Source organism: Rhinolophus sinicus, chromosome 17, assembly GCF_057876585.1.
Source record: "Rhinolophus sinicus isolate RSI-liver-muscle chromosome 17, RSI-T2T, whole genome shotgun sequence".
In the NCBI taxonomy this organism is placed as follows: Eukaryota; Metazoa; Chordata; class Mammalia; order Chiroptera; family Rhinolophidae; genus Rhinolophus; species Rhinolophus sinicus.
The window spans coordinates 167,345,714-167,365,524 of NC_142517.1; the positions used below are offsets into that span (position 1 = coordinate 167,345,714).

At 37.7% G+C, this 19,811-nt stretch overlaps 1 long non-coding RNA gene and 1 pseudogene across 1 annotated transcript in view; both read left to right on the plus strand.

Annotated features, from left to right (window-relative positions):
• Positions 1-19,811, plus strand: part of LOC141572868 (uncharacterized) — a 702,493-nt gene that overhangs the window by 79,610 nt on the left and 603,072 nt on the right. The window lies entirely within an intron of this gene.
• LOC109451226 (large ribosomal subunit protein uL6 pseudogene) lies at positions 9,830-10,407 on the plus strand (annotated as a pseudogene).

Below are 19,811 nucleotides of genomic sequence, written 5' to 3' on the forward strand. Positions count from 1 at the left end.
TGATGGCAACAGTCTTTGCCATAGTCACAGTTCAGTGTTTTGTTTACTTGCCCTTCTCTTTTCTCAGTTGTATCACAATTAGCAAATGATGTGGCCCTCTTCCTGTCAAAAGTAAACCACCTCCATTTTAGGCTGTGTGATGTAAAACAAAGTTCCACTAGATGGCGATGTTGGAATGCAAACCAATATATCTTGAGCAACTGTAAGCCTATAAACCCTCCGTTTGAAATCTGTTGCAGCTTGTCATTTGGTTTGCGAATCAGGTCTGCACCCAAATAAACTAAATGGATTAGGATAATTTGGTATTTAGGTAAGAGAGCACACAGTGTTTCCCAGAGGACACGAGGCAAAACAATGAAGAGGCAATTTTGTCCAGTCATCACCCAGAGCACTTCTTTGCTGGTAGCTTTTGGTTCCCTTACGCTACTCCACTGATAACTAGGAACAATCTCATAGTGACATCATCTTTTTTTGATTCTGGTCACTGCCCCAGTATATGAATATTTCGCCCAGTCTTGTCTCTTCAACTGATTTAGGACTGATGGATTTATTAGTGTTCAAAATTAATCTTTGCCAGTTTGTCCAGTGGCTCTCAAAGTGCAGTCACTGGACCACCCACATCATGTAGGAATTTATTAGAAATGCAAATTCTCAAGCCCAAAGCCAGATCCGCTGAATCAGAAACTCAGGATGTGGGACCCAGCTATCTGGATTTCCACAACCCCTCCGGGTGATTTCTAATGCACACAGAGGTTGAAAACCGCTGTGTTAGATCTTTCCTGGTAACAAAACTCATCCCATTTGGGCTAACCTCTCTTTGAAGGCAGACAGGTGGGTGAAAAAATTTTGAAGGCTAATGTGTTCCATTTGACATATAGGGAGGGCTGGCTCTGCCTTCCAGTTCTGCCGGTTACCACGGAGCTCCCCCCACACACACCCACATACACACACCTCCCTCCCCCACATGCGGGGGAATATTTAAGCCTGTTTCTAGTATACAAATGAAGTGGGAGAATATGATTAGTTATTCACATGTCATTTTAGGAAGAGGTGTGAGACGCCCAGGAAGGCCTCCAGATGGCAGTGGCATTCCTGCGCCGTCCGCGCATTACTGAAAGGCAGTTTCTGGTTCTGCTCTGGGCAAAGAAAGATCCAAGCAGCGGCGGTCGTTTATTGGCTAGGCTGCGTGTCTCCTTCTCTAGTGCAGCGTGAGTCAGAACCCGGGGCCAGGAGGAGAGAGAATGAATTGATTAGGGGGTCAGAGGGCTGCTAGGTAAGACTGCGATCCACTATTGTCCCCCATTTCATTGAGTAAATGTGGGGAAGGCTATGAAGATTGAACAGGAGGTGAAACATCTCGTGAGCTGGGGCTCTATCAAGCTTAGTCAGCTCAAACAGGTGTCTGGAATAGCTCTGTCTTCTGTCTTTTAATGAGCGGTGTGTATCTGTACGTCACTTGGGTAGCTTTTAAATCTTCTGATGCTCATCCTGCACCCCAGGCCAATTCCGTCAAAATCTCAGGGGTAGCTCCAGGGCATCAGCATAGCTTTCGACCTCCCCCAGGGATTCTAGCGTGTATCTAGGGCTGATAACATCGAGCTTAATCTCATGGCAAAGTCGTATCAATGGAGAAACCTTGGTTGTTGCCTCATGCCCTAGTGTGTATTTCAACAGTGGGGTTTGTTGTCTTGGCCAGTTTTGATATTCAGAATGGAGATATTTTGTTCTAGAACAGAAAGCCATCACTCCCCCCTTCTCCAAACTTCTCTCTTTCCCCTTCCTCCTTTTCATTCATCCTCCCTCCTTTCTTTCCTTCTTTCCATCCTGAAAATCCAAAATTGTGGCTACAAATTGGGGCCTATTATCACTATTTAAAAGGAAAATTTTGACCACAAATATAGACTGTAATCAATGTCCTGAGTTTAAAATATTCTAAACCATAAAAACTCCTTTCCTTTTTGCATTTGGTCACATGTCCTTAGATGCTTTCAGGCTGCAGTCCCTATTTTAAAGGATATGGTAGTAAAAATTTTATGTCAGGCTTGATGAAATGCTATTTTAATCTCATTAGCTCAAAGTGATTAGATAAAAGGAAAACATTCTTAGTAACTGTTTGCAAAACTCTGTAGACTTACTCACTGGAGTTGCAAATTATTCTGTAATACCAAACTCCTTTTGTACGGAACAAGGTGAGTTTTATGAAACTATATATGTAAATGTTTGCTGTTTATTCTGGAAAATCCTTATGTTTCCATGCAGAACTGTTAATAGGTAGAGTGAAAGCTGAAAGGAAACATTGTTGTAGCATGTAAAATATGAAATATGGTTCAACTTGGAATAAAAGCGTAGATGAGGGTAAGCCTAGTCCTTTGTACCAAAGAGGGACCTAAAAATCATCTGCAGGGACCCCACTGTAGGTGATATAGTAAATATTAATCCTTTCCTAGCATCACTTTTTGAGATGTACATGTTTCTAGAAGCAATCATTTGTTAGGTCCTTCCTCAGCAAAAATTTATCAAGTTGTTCTCAGTGAGTGAGATTGGATGAGAAAATTGAGAGGCTCAGGAAAAGAGAGCCCAATGAAAGAGACAACAGGCTGGGGAGAAAAGAAAACAGATAAAATAAATAGGGATCAAGGGGATTTTAGCTTTCGTTTGGACTTAAGGAAAGTTTGGGGCCACAACTATGGAAATTTTGGAGAGGTTCATTTATAGGACTAATACTCTGACTTTTTCCAAGTGATACCTCATTGGTTTGTGGGTGCCTTAGAGAACACAAGGAGCAGTAGACTAGTAAAGTGTCTTGCATTTCAGACAGAGGTTTTCTGGATTCTAGAGACCACTCTCATTACTGTAGACACATCCAAGGCAGGGTGACCTATTAATAATTTAGGCAATAGCCTGCATTTGGACCAACCGTAGTTAGGAAGTGATGAACTTTTGAAATCATGGTTTAGATTCAGTTCACATTTAAAATTAACACACAGACTCCTTAACATATAGTAAGCTAGTCTGTCTATGTGGGATTGGCAGAGGATTTGAGAGACCTATTTGGTATTGAACCTAATCTGTTGTTTAATCCCTATTACTATGGCACTATAAAAATTTTAGGCATCAGTGCCCTTCTGTCTAAAAACATAAACATATTCAATTAGTGGGAAGCCACATCATTTGTTTCAGTAGCTGCTTTTATTTTCTGTTGTTGATATGTTAAAATAGTTAAACACTTGCATTCATCTCATCCCATTAAAGAAACTCCATCAGGGAACAATGAGGTAACACGCTTGGTGACAGCAGGCTTAGTCACCCTGCTGTGAGAAAGAGATGAATAATGTTTTTAAATCTATTGACTTTCTCCTTTTAAAACATATACACTATTACTGAAAGAAGCTACTGCAGACTATATTTTGTTAACAGTTTGTCTTTTTCATATTTTCATTATTAAATCAAATGGTGCACTTACTTACATAGTTTTACATAAAATGAAATTGCTGTATGACATTTCTTATTGTTCATAATTCCCATTTTGAAAGATCTAGTCACGCATTCTTGAAATTCTATAAATGCTTTCAGTGTTCATACTAGTAGTTTTCATTTTTCTTTCTTGGCTATTTGGCTGCCAAATCCTTTCCCATTTTAAACATTATCTTGCTTATGTGATTTTATGATTTACCTGCTATTTGTCAAAACAGTTTTTAGAATGACATTTTCTAGTTTCCCATTAGAGCACAGCATGAAGAAGAATTGGATATAAAAGATCATATTGGTGAATATTTTCATTAGACAAAGCCATTTTGTGAAAACTCGGAATTCCACTAAAAACAATTTGAGAAAATCAATTACTTCATGAATTTAAGAAGAGCCAACATTGTCCAGAAGCAATATTACATTTTTGGAAGCATATATTTCTTTCAAAAAGACTATAGCTAAAGTGTAATTTCTTTTATATCGAGGCTAATTTTTTTTCTAAATCTTATTGTGCCTCATGATTAACTGTACAATTCATGCAAGTCAGAATTATTCCATTCTAGGATATCCCACAATTTTTCTTGACTTTGGTGTAGTGTTTGATAATTCACAGGGTCACAAGAGCATTCTTACTAAATAGTAACTTATTCAAGTAATTAATTTACTCTTACATTTTCCTTGGTAAAAAAAGAGAATATTTGGCCACCTTGGTTATAGCTCTCTAATCAATGACATCTTATAATTATAATTGGCATTTTATTCTTTCTTAATGACATAGAATAATGATGCATTATACAATACAATCAATGGCATGATGGATTTAAATGACATATGACTAATTCAAATTTGGAATTAACAGTGATTTAATAGTTTGATGTTTCCAAGGGGATTTAAAAACAATTTTTTCTCTTATGGGTAATTGTTCAGTTAAATTCTTGTGCCATTTTTACACACCAAAAGCCCAGAGCATTCTGAGTATGAGGAAATAGAGAGCACTGTATGGAGATTCATCACAGTTTAGAACCAGTTTAGGCATACTGCTGAGTAAATTGGCCATTTTTGGCTCTCACCTAATTTGTTTTGAACAAGGTTCTCACATTAATGGCTATTAATTTAACCTTTATTTTCTATAAGATGAGGTTATCATTTGATGTACTATTCCTGGATATCCTTTTTTTTTTTTAAAATCATAAACCATCAAAACTGATCATGAAAATACATGAGGAAATCTTTCATATATTGATATATGTAGGCATTTACAAGTATGTATTGGGTATGAAAAGCTGTTTTGTTAGAGACTGTGGACTAGTTACTTATACAGGTGATTGAAACATGATACTTCTTCAGCACTCACTTATTATGTATGTGCCACTGGGGGGGTGGGGGAGTGTCCTGACACTGCCCGAAGCTTTGACATGTGAAGTCTGACTAAAGTCTGTCTTTGCTGGTAAATTTCCTTGTATTATACATAGGCATTCATCATTGTTCCAAAAACCTCAAAACTGCTTTCAAACTAAGGTTCATTTCTTCTTAATTTTTTTTCTCTCACCAATACAGCATTTATTGGATGCCTGTGAAAAACTCTTATAATAAATGTTGGGGAATGAGCATTTCTAGCTTGACTTCTTCAGTGGTCCCTTACTCTTCCATCCCAATAAGAAATTAAACTCTACTTTTTTCTAATCTCTATTACTCCTTTGTGCAGCTCCTATGTACAAAGTCCAGGATGACTGATTGATTGATCCATTCCTTCAACAATAATGAATGTATCCTATGAGTCAGGTGTTCCTTTAGGACTGAGGATACAGCAGAAAACAAAGGAGACAAACGCCTGTCTTTATGGAATTTACTTTCTAGTGGAGTGATATCAACCCTAAATTGAATGTGTGTGTGTGTGTGTGTGTGTGTGTGTGTGTGTAAAATAAGAGCATTATGTAAGTGCTGTGCAGAAAATAAAACAATAAGGGGGATGGGAAGGGAGGGTGAGAAAGGTTCTAATTGTAAATGAGGTGGGTGGAGCAGACCTCATTGAGAAAGTCACCTTTGAGCCAAGACTTGAACACAGAAAGGGAGTGAAAAGAAGGTTACAGGATGAGGGAACAGTGAATGCAGTGCAAAAGCCGAGATAGGAGAGGCCTGCCAGCACTCAGAGGGGCAGAGGGGATCAGGGAAATTAGGGAGACTAGATTTTACATGAACATTGGCTTTAACCAAAGAGATAAAGGGAAATGGGAGTGTCACTGTAGGGTTTTAGGTGAAGAACGACTGGATTAACTGACCATTGAAAAGCGTCACTCTGCTGATAATATGAGATTTTATTAGCACTTTAGCAGCTTTATTTATAAAAATAAAAGCATAAGTAGAAGGGTATAAGTTAGGCCAGCGTTCTTGAGTGGAACACATAGAAAGCATTGTGAGGTGAAATGTTCTAGTCTTTGGGACACAAAATAGTCCTACCCACCGTCAGCCATCTTGCTTCAGGAACAATATTAAGGTCCTTAAGGTGAGTGAGTGTAAATTTTGTTTTTATTGTAGCCTCACATGTGATGCCTGTGTGTACTCATTCATGGGCATGGTCTACCTCTTTGCAGATTGACTCTGGATATGGGAAGTTGCGGTCCTGTGTGCCCAGTGGCATACATGTCAAGTCTCCATACTCTGTACTCCAGATTTGGTTGGTAAACCACTCAGTCAAATTTTTCAACCCTTATATTGGACATTATGCTCAGTGCTGGGAGTACAAGAATAAGTAATGAATGGCTTCTTCCTCAATGAACTCATGAGCTGGGAAAAATGTAAGAGAGTTGTACATTGGGATTTTTGCTGTTCTTACGAGACCAGAAACAGAAATATAACTCTGTTCCATTCAATTTCCTTCTGTCAGTTTATTTTCTCTTGACTTCTGTTTCTTTATCTTTTTTTAATTAGGTACTTAATTTAAGACAATATACTTTTTTTTTTTTTTTAACGAATCTCAGGAAATGTCTTCTGCCAAATGTCTTCTCATAAATGTACTTAGTCTATCTAAATGGTTAAATGTGTAAGTAGTAAGGTTAAATTACTTGACATTAATGTGGTCCCTTCCATCCAAAGTCTAGACATTTGCTGTGCATCGTAAAACTAATATCCCACACCATGCTTCATGAAGTAAAATCTGTTTTACTTCAAAAATCAAATAATTTGATATTTGGTAGAAAACACTGAAAAGTTAGTTTGTTTCCTAAAAATAAAAATGGGAAATATTAGAGTTTCTGTTTAAGATTATTTGGATAAAAAGTGGGAAAACTGTTTTCAAGTAATTAATTCTGCTATGAGCTGATTTCTTAGCTATATTACTCTCTTCGGTTCTGCCTAGGGTAACACAATATTTTTGCCACCTGGTAACCATTTAGTGGCTTGCTGTCTGTCAAATTGGAATCATTAATCTAAGATCCACAAAACACTGACCTCATCAAGAACTATCAGCTACATTAATCACATGGTGAGCAGTAATTAATACCCTCGCTGCACATCTCAGCAGATGCCAAGTGGTAACTGTGCCCAGAGACAGAGCCATTCGGTGGGTGGTCTGAAGTTGGTGTTCTTTGAGGATGAATTGAGACACATTGGTAGAAAACTTGCTGCCTGAATAAATGAGAAAATCAAGGCCTTCTTTCCTTATTTGTCTATCAGTATTGCCTCAAGTGTGCCCAATGGTTGTATGAATTTCCTTGATGGCCCTGGGTAAAGCTAATCATCTTTATTGTGTTATCGCAGTATCTTTGACATACTTTCTTTAATGCAGTTATCATAGAGATTTCACATTAACTACATCCTCCTACTAGTCTGTGAGTACCTAGAAGACTGAATATAAATATTAATATCAATATCAATATCAATATCAATATTTAATTCTGGACTCCTACAGTTCTTGGCACTTATTACTATATCATTAGGTACCTATTAAATGAATGATTGAAAGTGCATCTAAGTACGCAATATATACAAACTATGATAAAAGCCTGTGTTTCTCAAGTGTAGACTGATTGGTGTCACATTCATGTCCTTGTTGCCTAGCTCTGTGCTGGGCACAGAGAAGGTGCTCAATAAATGTTAATTTAATGTATGAACTTCTCGACAAGACTTTACTGGATACTTCTACCCTTGGATTAGTTCTGATAATGTGCATGTTTGTAATGGTGTCAGCTGCCTAATGCATGTTGAAAAGACATATTTCTGTCAAAGTAAAAGTATTTTGCAGGAGGTTAGAAACTATAAACAACAGCACCAAACAAGCCTGGGGAGATACTTGCTGTAAGTGAAAATATTTATGTAATTTTACCTAAAGAGAAGAATCAGCAAAAGTCCCAGATGTGTTTGCAGAGTTCTCTGAGATTTTTGATAAAGAGGAAACACAAACTATCCAAAATACAAACAATTGAAAACTACACACACAAACACACACACACAGACACACACACAACCAACTCTAGAAATGTTATTATGCTACAATCTCATTTTTACTGTAGCCAATAGTAACATCAAAACAAAAACAAAAAAAAATACCTTAAGTCCCGCTGAAATAATGAAGAATAAATACAGATTTTTTTTATGTTAAATGACTTATGTAGCTTATGCTACATAGACAACATTTGCTAATAGAAATAAATCAATTCTACATTAAATACTTATTAATGAATAAATGAATTTGTTAAGTAACCTGATGGAGTTTCCAGTTCCGTTCTCAGAATATACCATATATAAGGACATTTTGAAATTCCCTTGTGATTTTACTCAGATTTATTTTTAGTAGAAAAAGTGTTTAGCATAATCAGCATATCAGGGGCTGGGGGAGTGGTGATCGATGAAGAATATATGTATAATTTACCTTAGCGATTTAAAGCATTCTAAAAATGCCAAACAAAAATGACAGGTAACCATGGTGAAAAGCATATGAGGCAGATTTAGGCAGTCAGGACTTGTCTTTATAATTTAGTGGCTTGTGCCTTTCTGACCTGCTACTTTACTCACTTGATATTCTTATCAATTATTCATTTGTTTGGTTTCAGCTCTCAATCTGATCATCCCGTCATGTGATCAGCTGGTTTGCTGTCTGTAGAGCTTATGGTCTCCACTTCCTTTTCACTTCTGTGAGAGCCCTGCTGCCTAAAATGTACCCGGCTTAGAAAGGCAAACAATACCCCCTTTCCTGATCTTTGCACTTTGTTGCTTTCAATTTTGAAATGAAAATACATCTGATATAATTAAATTTAATAATTTCAGAATTAAAATACGTATATTCAAAATGGGTTATTAGTAAAAGTAAACCATTTCATCTATTTTAAAATAGTCTTTCATAGCTATCCATTTCACCACTTTTAACCTTTCTAAGTACCAAGCGTGGTGTCTCTGCCCTCCAATTGCCCCTCTTTGGCTTGTAACCCAAAGCACCCGTGATATGGGCCTATTTTATTTCTTTACCAGATTTAAAGAGTTTTTATTTAAAGGGTAAAAGTAACAATACTTTAACTCATATAATATCAAAATATGGAAAGTGGTTATTTACACCTTTGATTGTGTCATGTGCATAAACATTTTTATGTCAGAAGAAAGCATATGTCATATATATTTGTCTTAAGTAAACATTCTGAAGACACTTAGCATACCCTTTTAGCATACACTTAGACACTAAACAGAAGTAATTTAATAATTCCCAAGCTGAGAAGATGCTTTATCATAGCACACGTATCTGAGATATTTACCTTGAGTACACTGTAAAGAAAGTTAAAAAATGATCAAACCCACAGTTTATTTTTCAACTATTCTGATAAATGGTCTGGGTAAATACAGTTTCTCAAGTCAACCTCCTGCCATTTATTTTCCTGGATTGGAGCCTATCAATTTGAAATGTATTAGCACTATTGCATGGAATGAGGTTTGAAGGATATTTGAGGAATGAAACGTAAAATTCAGTAGGGAAAATTGAGAGGATTATATCGAGTAAAGCTTAGCAAATTGTAGTATTTGAACTGAGCTAATAGACAATGGAAGAAGAAAGCTATAAGTTTGACAAATTACTGTATAAAAGGCAGTAAAAAAGCTGAGTTATCAGAATTTGGTGCTGATAATACGTGGGTTAGCTGAGGAAAAAATGAGTACATACCTGTATGGCTTTCCTAGTGTTTCTATATGAGGGGCATAGAGTATTTTCATAGCTGATCCTGTACATTATAGGTGCATGATTAAAGAAAACCACTGGCACTCATGCAAAAATTAAAATCAGTTCATCAGATGTATATATAAGGTAAGCACTGCCCAGTCACAGAGTTGTGAATTCGAATATGAGCCCCGTCTGGCTCTTTTTGCTGCATCTGCTGTGAGGATGCAGGCCCTTCTCAGCAATCAGATGGTGGACATCCCAGAAAACGTGGACATCACTGTGAAGTGATGCACGGTTATTGGGAGAGGCCCCAGAGATACCCCGTGGAGGGACTTCAATCACATCCATGTAGAACTCAGTCTCCTTGGAAAGAAAAAGAAAAGGCTCCGGGTTAACAAATGGAGGGGAAATGGAAAGGAGCTGGCTCCTGTTCGCACTCTCTGTGGTCACGCACAGAACATGATAAGGGTGTTACCGGGGCTTCCGATACAACACAAGGGCTGGTGTACTCACTTCCTCATCAACGTCGGTATTCAAGAGAGTGGTCCTCTTGTCGAAATCCGAAATTTCTTGGGTGAAAAATATATCCACAGGGTTTGGATGAGGTCAGGCATTGCTTGTTCAGTATCTCAAGCCCAGAAAGACAAGTTAATTCCTGAAGGAAATGATATTGAACTTTATCAAATTCAGCTGCTTTGATTCAACAAGTCACAACAGTTAAAATCAATGATAGCAGAAAATTTTTGGATGGTGTCTATACTTCTGAAAAAAGCCAGTTCAGGCTGATGAATACAATTTAATTTGTCCAGCTACAGAAACACCAAGATGTCAAGTGGTCCCTCAGACTTATTTGTGATATTTTAAAGATGCAATAAAAGTCATGTATTGAAGAAGAAGAAGAAGAAGAAGAAGAAGAAGAAGAAGAAGAAGAAGAAGAAGAAGAAGAAGAGGAAGAAGAAGAAGAAGGAGAGAGAGGGGACGGGAGAGAAAGAGGGGAAGGAGCCACATCTGAAATGGTTATCTATTTAAAACAGGAAAAAAATAAATAACTTATTCAGATCCCCACTTAATCAGTATTGCCAGGGCTTTGGTTTCAAACTCCAAGAGAGTGATGAATGAAATAAGTTAAAATGCTATGGCATGTTGTAGACAGATAAACATAAACTTATGTCATAACAAAACAAACAAAAAACACTGCATACAGGAATAGGGCTTTTTTATATACATATATATGTATATATATATATGTATACATGTATATATATTTCATAGAATAAAATCTCTGAAGGACAAGATCATGTTTTATAGGTCTTATTCAATAACTGGAGTTAACCACGTTAAGTAGACTGTGAAAGAGTTAAAGGAGAACAGATATTGAAAATTATTTTTCTGCAAGTATAGAAGCAGTTTGAATGCCAGCTGCAGCTTTTGCAAAATAAGCATAAGCATTTGACCCTTGCCTCATAGTAGTTGTGGAAGGGAGAGATTTTGAAATGAGGACAGGGAAAGGTCACAGAAAGAGAATGTGCATGTGCGTGTGTGTGCGTGCGTGTGTGTGTGTGTGTGTGTGTGTGTGTGTGTGTGTATCTTGGGGAGGGATGGAAATGGGGAAGGGACATGAAGTAGAAGAAATACTCCGAGAGGTACTTCTCCTGACTGTTATGCTTTACATCTGGATTCTTATGGCTCAATAATGCCCAACTTGCTAAAAAGAGAGAGAACAGAAAGATCAGTGGAAACTGAAGGTCAAGAACCCCACACCCCAAAGGAAAAACACATTCAAACGCATGAGCAGACCAGCAAACCGTGAAGCTAGAGTGGGTGATACTATTACTGGTGTCAGAAAGTTCAGGAACATGGAGCCAGCCATGCCATGGAGGCAAGCCAATGCCATCTTGAGACAGGAGAGCTGTTTCTGGGAGTCCTTCAACTGCAGTCTGTAGGAGTGTCTGCAGACACCAACAGAAGATTACAGGTGACATCTCCTGGAGTAAAGAATGGGTGAAATTGCCCTCTCAACCCAGATGAATACTCTGTACCAAGGGCAAATTGTTATGTATAAATGAAGAGTTTGGTTTTCTGACTGCTCAGGAAGTTTCTCCCACACAGCAGTACAGAACAATGTATGAAAGTGGAAATGCAAAGGGACGGAGACAGAGGAACAATAAGAGTTCAATAGCAGCAACGCTTGAGTCCAGAGGCCTTGTATATTAGAAATGGGATTTATGTAAGTACAGGTAGCTTCTGAGAAATTTTACAGCTTGTTTTATTTAGAGCTTCTACCTCTGTCAGTAGAAGAACTTGATAAAAGTAAGAAAGATAAAAACAGAACCAGTACTGGTACTAGGACTTTGTGTGAAGAGAGACTGTTGATTAGAAGATAATCCCATTTGAGAAATAAGTGTTATTGAATATATTTGTGCTCACATCGATCATTTTAGAAAATCACCACATATTACCCATTACAGCATTTTTTCTAACAAAGTTTACTTCTTTTTTTTATTATAATTAAAATAGTATGCCTCAAATCCCAAGTTAGAAAACTTCATTAAGTTACAAGGTAAAAATATCTGAATCTGAGTAACTACAAACTGATCACACAATCATTTGTCTATTTCATTTATTTGTCCATCCATCCATCCATTTATCCAGCCAGCAAATATTTATTGTAAACATACAGTGTACCTGGTACTGGAATACAGATATGAACAGGTATCCTGTCTGCCCCACATTTGCAGTCTGTATATAAGAAAGCTACCATTTATTGAATCAAAGAAATCTGTCTCAAGAGAAGCCTGCACAGAGTGCTATTGGAAATGATGGAGACCTCCTGAGTTTGCATGCTGAGACTCAAAATAAATGCAATCGTTTTTCTCATACCTGACATTCTGGGCATAATATTGCAGGGCTGGTATTGTGGTTCTATGGTATTAAGGTACTAGGTTCCTCCTTTGTCATCTCCAGTGTGTTGCTTCCTCCACGTGGTCCATAATGGTTCCCACCCACATCCTCACTCTAGCCAGCAGGAAAGGGAAAGTACGGAAGTTGTGACTCTTGAGAATTCCCTGAAGAGCACATCTCTGAAGATGAACGCATCCATTTCAGCTCACATATCAGTGACCAGCACTTAGTTTTATGGCCATATTCAACTGACAGGCAATTGGGAAGTGGAAATATATGATTTCTTGTAGATGCCCATATCTTAAATTAAAAAAAAAAAGTTTCATTGCTGTGAGAAACAAACAAATAGCCTGTGAGGGAGGACGTTCATAGAAATCTCTGCTAGAGAACACATTTCCATATGTGAGTTAACAGAGGCTCTTTAAGCATGAGTTGGAGTTTGCGAGGCCAAAGCATGGGGAATGGTGCTCCAGGACGAGCATCATCAACCAGTGACTGTGTACTTAGACCCGAGGGAAGAAGGGAAGTGTCTTCCATGCACTGCTGATTTGCACACATTTCCTTCAGAGCGCTGAATGAGGACCAACTGTGGCTGGGATAAAATGGTACTCAAGCAGAGACCATTTCTCTTTTTTGATAATGTGATATTACTCATGCTAAAGGAGCAAAATAATTGACCCTCTCTCCACTCTTTAAGGGGATTTCTTTGTCGTTTCTGGGTTTCTGATGTACTGGCTAAGACACTGGGTAGAAATGCGGCATAAAGAATTCTGCTCACATAAGAAAAATGGAATAGAAGGCTGGGGGTGCTTTTGGAAACACAAAGATGAAAAATTTAGGGGATTAATTGCTTTAATTCATGAAATTAAGAGTAAAATCTATCCAAAACATTATAGAAAAAAAAGTCTTTGTATTATGTGTTGTATTCCTCGTCCCTCTTTTTGCTGCCTCTTCAAGATATTTCAGTAAACTCATCTATTATTCTTTTATACTTTGGGTTGACTTTTATTTCTTTTGGATGTACCAACTGTACTGAGATAAGATTTGATGCTAGGGTAAGAAGACAACATTTTATTTGAAGGACTTAGGATGTTACTCTTGTCCAAGTGTTTTTTGAACTTTTAAAAATCAATAAGCTGAAGAGATGGCTGCCCATATAATGAAATCTTGGGTTCCAGAAAAAAAAAAAAAAAAAAAACTCTCTTTCCTGCCCAGTTTTCTAGATTCTTTCTTTTGATATTCTACCTTATGGATTAAGCACTGACTGACTGATAATTATCCAGAGATGCACCTATTGCTCAGTGGAGTGACTTATTCAGTCTCTAACACTTTAGTGTATATTGATTTTAATTTCAGTTATCTGATGACTAGAGCAGCTAAGGCCTCTGGACAGAGGTGAGAAAACTCCCAGCTGAGGGAAGATAGTTAAAGTGGGGTGGAGTAAAAGTGGGGAGATGAAGGCATCAAAGACAAGTTTCATCTATTTACTTTTTTTCCTAAAGCTGACTCAGCCACAAACATTTTAAAAATGCAAATAAAGAAAACCCAATATATGTGTTCTGAAGGAATGCCTGCTTCATAGAAGTAAAAGGCAATATTTCTGCTCGGAAAGACTATGTTTTTTTCATGTAGTATTACTTCTTAAGGCAAACTTTTCTCAGGAATAAATTAAAGACATTTGCTGCATTTTCTCTAGGTATACATCTAAGCCTTTCAACTAATCTGAGAAAATCTAGAAAGGAATCTTCCTTCATGAAAACCTGTCTTTGTAGAATGGGTTTAAAAATTCATCATGTTTGTCAAAATATGACAGTTATTTATCAAACTTGATAGATTTCAGGGCTGTTTCACAGTCGTATTTCATTTATTTTCTGTAATCAGTCCCTCTTCTTCTTTTGACAAATGAATACAAACAACATTTAGTGACTGACATATTTTTCCCAGAGCAATCATCATTGGATTTAATGATCGCCAGTGATGATTTTCCCCCCCTCTTTTTTAGCCCTAATTCCAGACTATCATGAGACACTAAAGCACATTGATGTGGCAAGCCTCATTTGAGAGATAAGTAGAGTTCAAAGGCCCCAGGAGATGTCTTGTTTATAAAGCTCTTCCTCCCATTAACACTGCCTGACCTTCAGGGTGGTCTCCCAGAGCCCTCCTGTACCACAGATAACAAGCCTCTGGATGACTAAAATTATGTATGTCACCAATCCTCCTCAACAGAAAACCCAAATTATCTTGTCACCATTTCACACAAATGAAATAGAAGCCCAAGATAAGGACAACATGGTATTCCACAAGATGGCAGTGGTCTTTGTGCAAAGAATAGAAGCATCCTGTTCACTGGGTCTGACACCAAGTGTGACAAAAATTTGCTCTTGTGAAATAATGCTTGTGAACCAAGCCATGTCATGGTGGTTTTCTCAGCCATTGGGATGATTTCTCAAGAACAATTATCCCTGTGTTCAAAGGAGAGGACAGAATGCTGCATATATAATATAATGTCTTATATAATGTCTTTCTCTAAGGAGCCGAAAGTATTTTGCAGCTGTTATTTAATTAACCTCACAGTACGTCTCTGAGGCAAGAAAAGGAATTACTGTATATCCTATTTATCACAGTGAATTTAAATAATGTACTGATATCATTCATAGGGGAAAATGGTGGCACAGGGAATAAAATATTTCTTGAGTTGTAATGCATAGTCCTAAACATGAAACCAGTCTGATTTTCTGTAGAAGGTGATGTTTATAAATTTAAAGAGAATCTATTTAGTACATATTAAAAAAGGAACTTTTCACAAATGCAGATTACAAAACAGTGGGTTTTCAATTTTGAATTGAGCATTTAAGTACGTTAGCATGTGAGTTTATTGCTTAAGAATACTGGGGAGATTTTAAAATGCAAAATCCCAAAGTCCTGTCCTCAGACAGTCTACTTTCATATATCTGGGATGGGCTTAGGAATTTGCATACCTTAAATAATACTCAGGTACATCTGAGACATGTGGTCTTGCCCACACTTTGAAATACTTCTCTACAAGCCTCTAGTAATATACTGAGAAGATAGAGAAAGTCACCCAATTTTTCTGAAAGTAAAAGAACCTCATTTCTTTGGAGAAAAATACTCTGTATTACATAAAAACTTGAAATATAGCACTTTCTCAATTTTAAGGGTGAATCCATAAGTGTAAATTATTATGATTTATTCATAAGTTTTATTTAAAAATGAGTTAACAAAATGTTAAGTATAATCACTTTTAAGTTATATTGTCAGAAACATAACTATAGTGATTAACACGTGCACGCGCGAAGTCTGACAATTACGTTCACAAACTTGCCACCGTGCACTTACATTGGCAGCACTGCACAAACAGCTCAGTAAGGTTTCATAACCTTGGTATATCAGTGTCTCACAGCTGCGTTGGCGTTGCCGTGTGGCGGTGTCTTGCTGAGTGGCGTTCATGATTGTTGTTGTGTGTTTTTGTGTGCCATCGCAAGACTGTCTGGGCTTGAATTAGAGCAACGAACAAACATTAAATTTCTTGTTAAACTTGGCAAGAGTGGAAGTGAAATCAGGGACATGTTAGTCCAAGTTTATGGGGATAATGCCATGAAGAAAAGGGCAGGGTACAAATGGATTAAACGTTTTTCTGAGGGGAGAAAATGCATCATCGAGGAAGAGAGGTCAGGGCGGCTAGTAACGTGCAGAACTGACGAAAACATTACAAAAATTCATAGAATTATGCATCAAAATCATCGGCTGACTATGAGAAGCATAGCTGACCAAGTGAACACCAATAGAGAAACAGGAAAATCTTAACTGAAAATCTTGGCATGAGAAAGGTGTGTGCAAAAATGGTCCTGAAGGAGCTCACTGATGAATAAAAGCAAAGGGAGGTTTCAGCCAGTAAACAAATAACTGTATTAGAACACCTTCCCCAGTCACCTGATCTGGCCCCCAATGACTTCTTTCTTTACCTGAAAATAAAGGAAATATTGAAAGGAAACATTTTGATGACATTCAGGACATCAAGGGCAATACGATGACAGCTCTGATGGCCATTCCAGAAAGAGTTCCAAAATTGCTTTGAAGGGTGGACTAGGCGCTGGCATCAGTGCATAGGTCCCCAAGGGGGGTACTTCAAAGGTGATCTTAGTGATATTCAGCAATGAGATAGGTAGCACTTTTGCTAGTATGAGTTCACGAAATTAATTGTCCGACCTCGTATATATCTATGAGTATATATCATGTTCTTTATCTTTCTCTTGAAATTCAATGGCCATTTTTCCATAGGCTTTCGATAACTGGATTCTAATCTTCCTAGAATCTTGTACTTTCAGAACTAGAAGGGACCCTAAAGATATTCAGGTGCTGGGTGAGTTGTAAAAGTTAACCTACTTCTTGTAGTGTGAATCTACTCTCCTTCTCAGTTAGAAATCAAGTCAAATCTTTTCACTTGGTTTTATCTGCTTCTTCAATTGGACCTATGTAAATACTGGCAATAGTTAGTAAAAGGGTAAATCTGAAAAACTGATTCAACATACACCACATTCTGAAGTAGTATGAATCTATAATGCAGGATTTTCAAGGGAGATGGTGGGAGACTGCGTGAAGATGGCTATGTGATTCCTAGTAACCCTTCACTGGCATTGAGGGGAGGGTACCAAAGGGTCAAGGGTTAGATTTTGAAATAATATTTTCACTGTTGGTGTGCTGGGAGTCTAATACCCTTCCACACGAGAAGGAGGTGTTTTATGCCTTCCCTTAAGTCAAGAGAGAGGTGATTTAAGGAGAAAGCAAAGACTGAAACTGACTGAGCTCCTGGTGGTTTGGTGAAAATAAAGATGGTTGTATACCTATCTGGAAAGTCTTACGGCAAGAGAAGAGCTGGCTAAGTTTGACAGCTTTTTCTCAGAATAGCTGCATTCTTGTATCATTATCTTCCTGCTAGTCCTTGGCAGTGTCTAGCCTCTTAATGTTTACCAGTGTATTAAAAGTAAGGTGATACGTTAGTTTTGTTTTAATTTGCATTTCTCTGATAATCAGTGAACCTAAGCATCTCATTAAATGCTTGTTAATGTTTTGATATTTTTTTCTTTACATTGTTTATTCATATTCTTTGCCCATTTTCTGCTAGGGTTGCTATTAAAGCTATTGCTATAAGAATATAAGAGGTGCACACAGTGTCCAGACACTTCTGATTACGGCGAACTACTGCTTGAGCAAAGTTGACCAAAGTGTCCACTTGTATACATTTTTTTGGCACTCCCCCAGTATACGTTCATATTTATGCAGAGATGCACAAATTATTTTATAATGCTTAAGTCTAGAAAATAATGAAGATGATCTATAATAAAATAAGTGTATAATAAAGCTATTGCTATAAGAATATACACATTTGAAGTTTCAAAAATAGTGAAGACAATTTAAATTAAGCTAATATTTCTCAATGTGCGGTCCATTGGTTATTTGCATCATAGTTATTTTGGATATTCATTAAAAAGGCAAATTCGAGGCCCTTATCCCAGACCTGCTTAATCAGAATGTCTTGGTGTGGACCCAGAAATCTTTTTCCTTAATATGATGTAAGTTACGAGATTTTCTAAATGTATAACAAGAAGTGTTTAATACTACTAATCTAAGAGTACCGAGTTTGAGCTTTAAATTGAGATCTGAGCATTAGGCAGCACTGACTATGTAAAAAACTTTATAGGATATAAATTCTAATTATGTGAAGAAAGTCGATGCATAAATTCTTTAGAAGTAAGCTTTTTCCTGGTTCTAAATTCTCCAAGGATATATCCCTATTTGTGCTGAATCTGCATGAATCCTTTGCAGAGGAACCTGAACAACGTAAAGACAATCTCTTTAAAAAGGTTTTAAAAGAATATTCAGTAATGGTTTTCAAGTGGTCTTTGTTTTTCGTTTTTCAATCTTTAACAAAAACTGAAAGCAAAACATTAAAGTAACTACATGGATGCATTTTTACAACTGATCTGAATTTGCTTTTACACTGTATGGAGTTTAGGAATGACTAAGTCAAACAGTTTTCCATCATGAGGTATATTCTTGAGAATGTGAAAGGATAGTAAGACACTCAGTCATCACAGAGCTCCCTCTTAAGGAGATCCTGGTTCAAAATTTTTACATCAAGAAGTAACGTTAATATGTACATTTGAAAAGTATTAATGTTGAGTTAGAGGTCACCTAGGTTGTTACAAAATGGGAGGAGTATGGGAAGAATAATGCGTAGTTGACAACTGGAGACTGAATTGTTCAAGGATTCCTGAAGTGCTCTTTCTTTCTACTCAAAGCTTTCCATTGTTGATCAATACCTGTCGCATCCAGCACGACAAGAGTTGTGGGAAGCGAGGAGGGTGGCATAAGGTTAAGAAGGACAGTTGACGAGAATAGAGTGCAAGCGGGGCCAAGGGACTGCAGCCTCAAGGACTGAGCCCCGAATTGTGCCAGCACATGGCTTTTATTAGTTAGGTGTGGAAGTAAAAGAAGTAAAGCTTGTCAATCTCAAGATCTGTGAATCCCATACATTACAATGGGAAACTGATTTAAGCCAATCACCCTTACCTACAGGCAGCTAAGTCCCAGGATAGGTACTTCACCAAGGGATAAAACCTTTATGCATATGAATAGATGGAGAGCACATCACTGAGTCACTTCCCCTGCAGGTTGTGGGAAGGAGTGCAGCCACAGAGGCAGAAGCTCTACTTAGCCGGGGGAAGGTGGGGGGCTGTGCCCACCTCTGTCAACCCCATGAGTTTCCCAGATGGTCCCCACGTGCTGTGTCTGGCTTGGGTTGCCCCCACCCCCACCCCGTGGGGAGTCGTACCCATCTTTGACTAGCCAGCCATATTTCTGGGGCCAAACAGGGAGTTATAAGGTGTAAGCACAAAGGTGAAGCAAAGTCTCTGAAAGGATCTGTCTCACAGACTCTCCTTTAGGGGCAGGTGCGAGGGGACAGACGGGTAGGCTGCTGTGTGGCAACAAATACCTGAAGAGTCCAAGGTATGGACTTTTTTTAAAATTAAAGTTTAGTGGGGTGACAATTATTAGCAAAGTTACATTGATTTAAGGTGTACAATTCTGTGATACATCATCTATATATCACATTGTGTGTTTACCACCCAGGGTCAGTTCTCTTCATCACCATATATTAATATTTGATCCCCTTTACCTTCATCTACCATCTCCCACCCCCCTTACTCTCTGGTAACCACTACACTAGTGTCTGTGTCTATGAGGTTTTGTTGTTCTTTTGTTGTTTTCAGTTCTGTATACC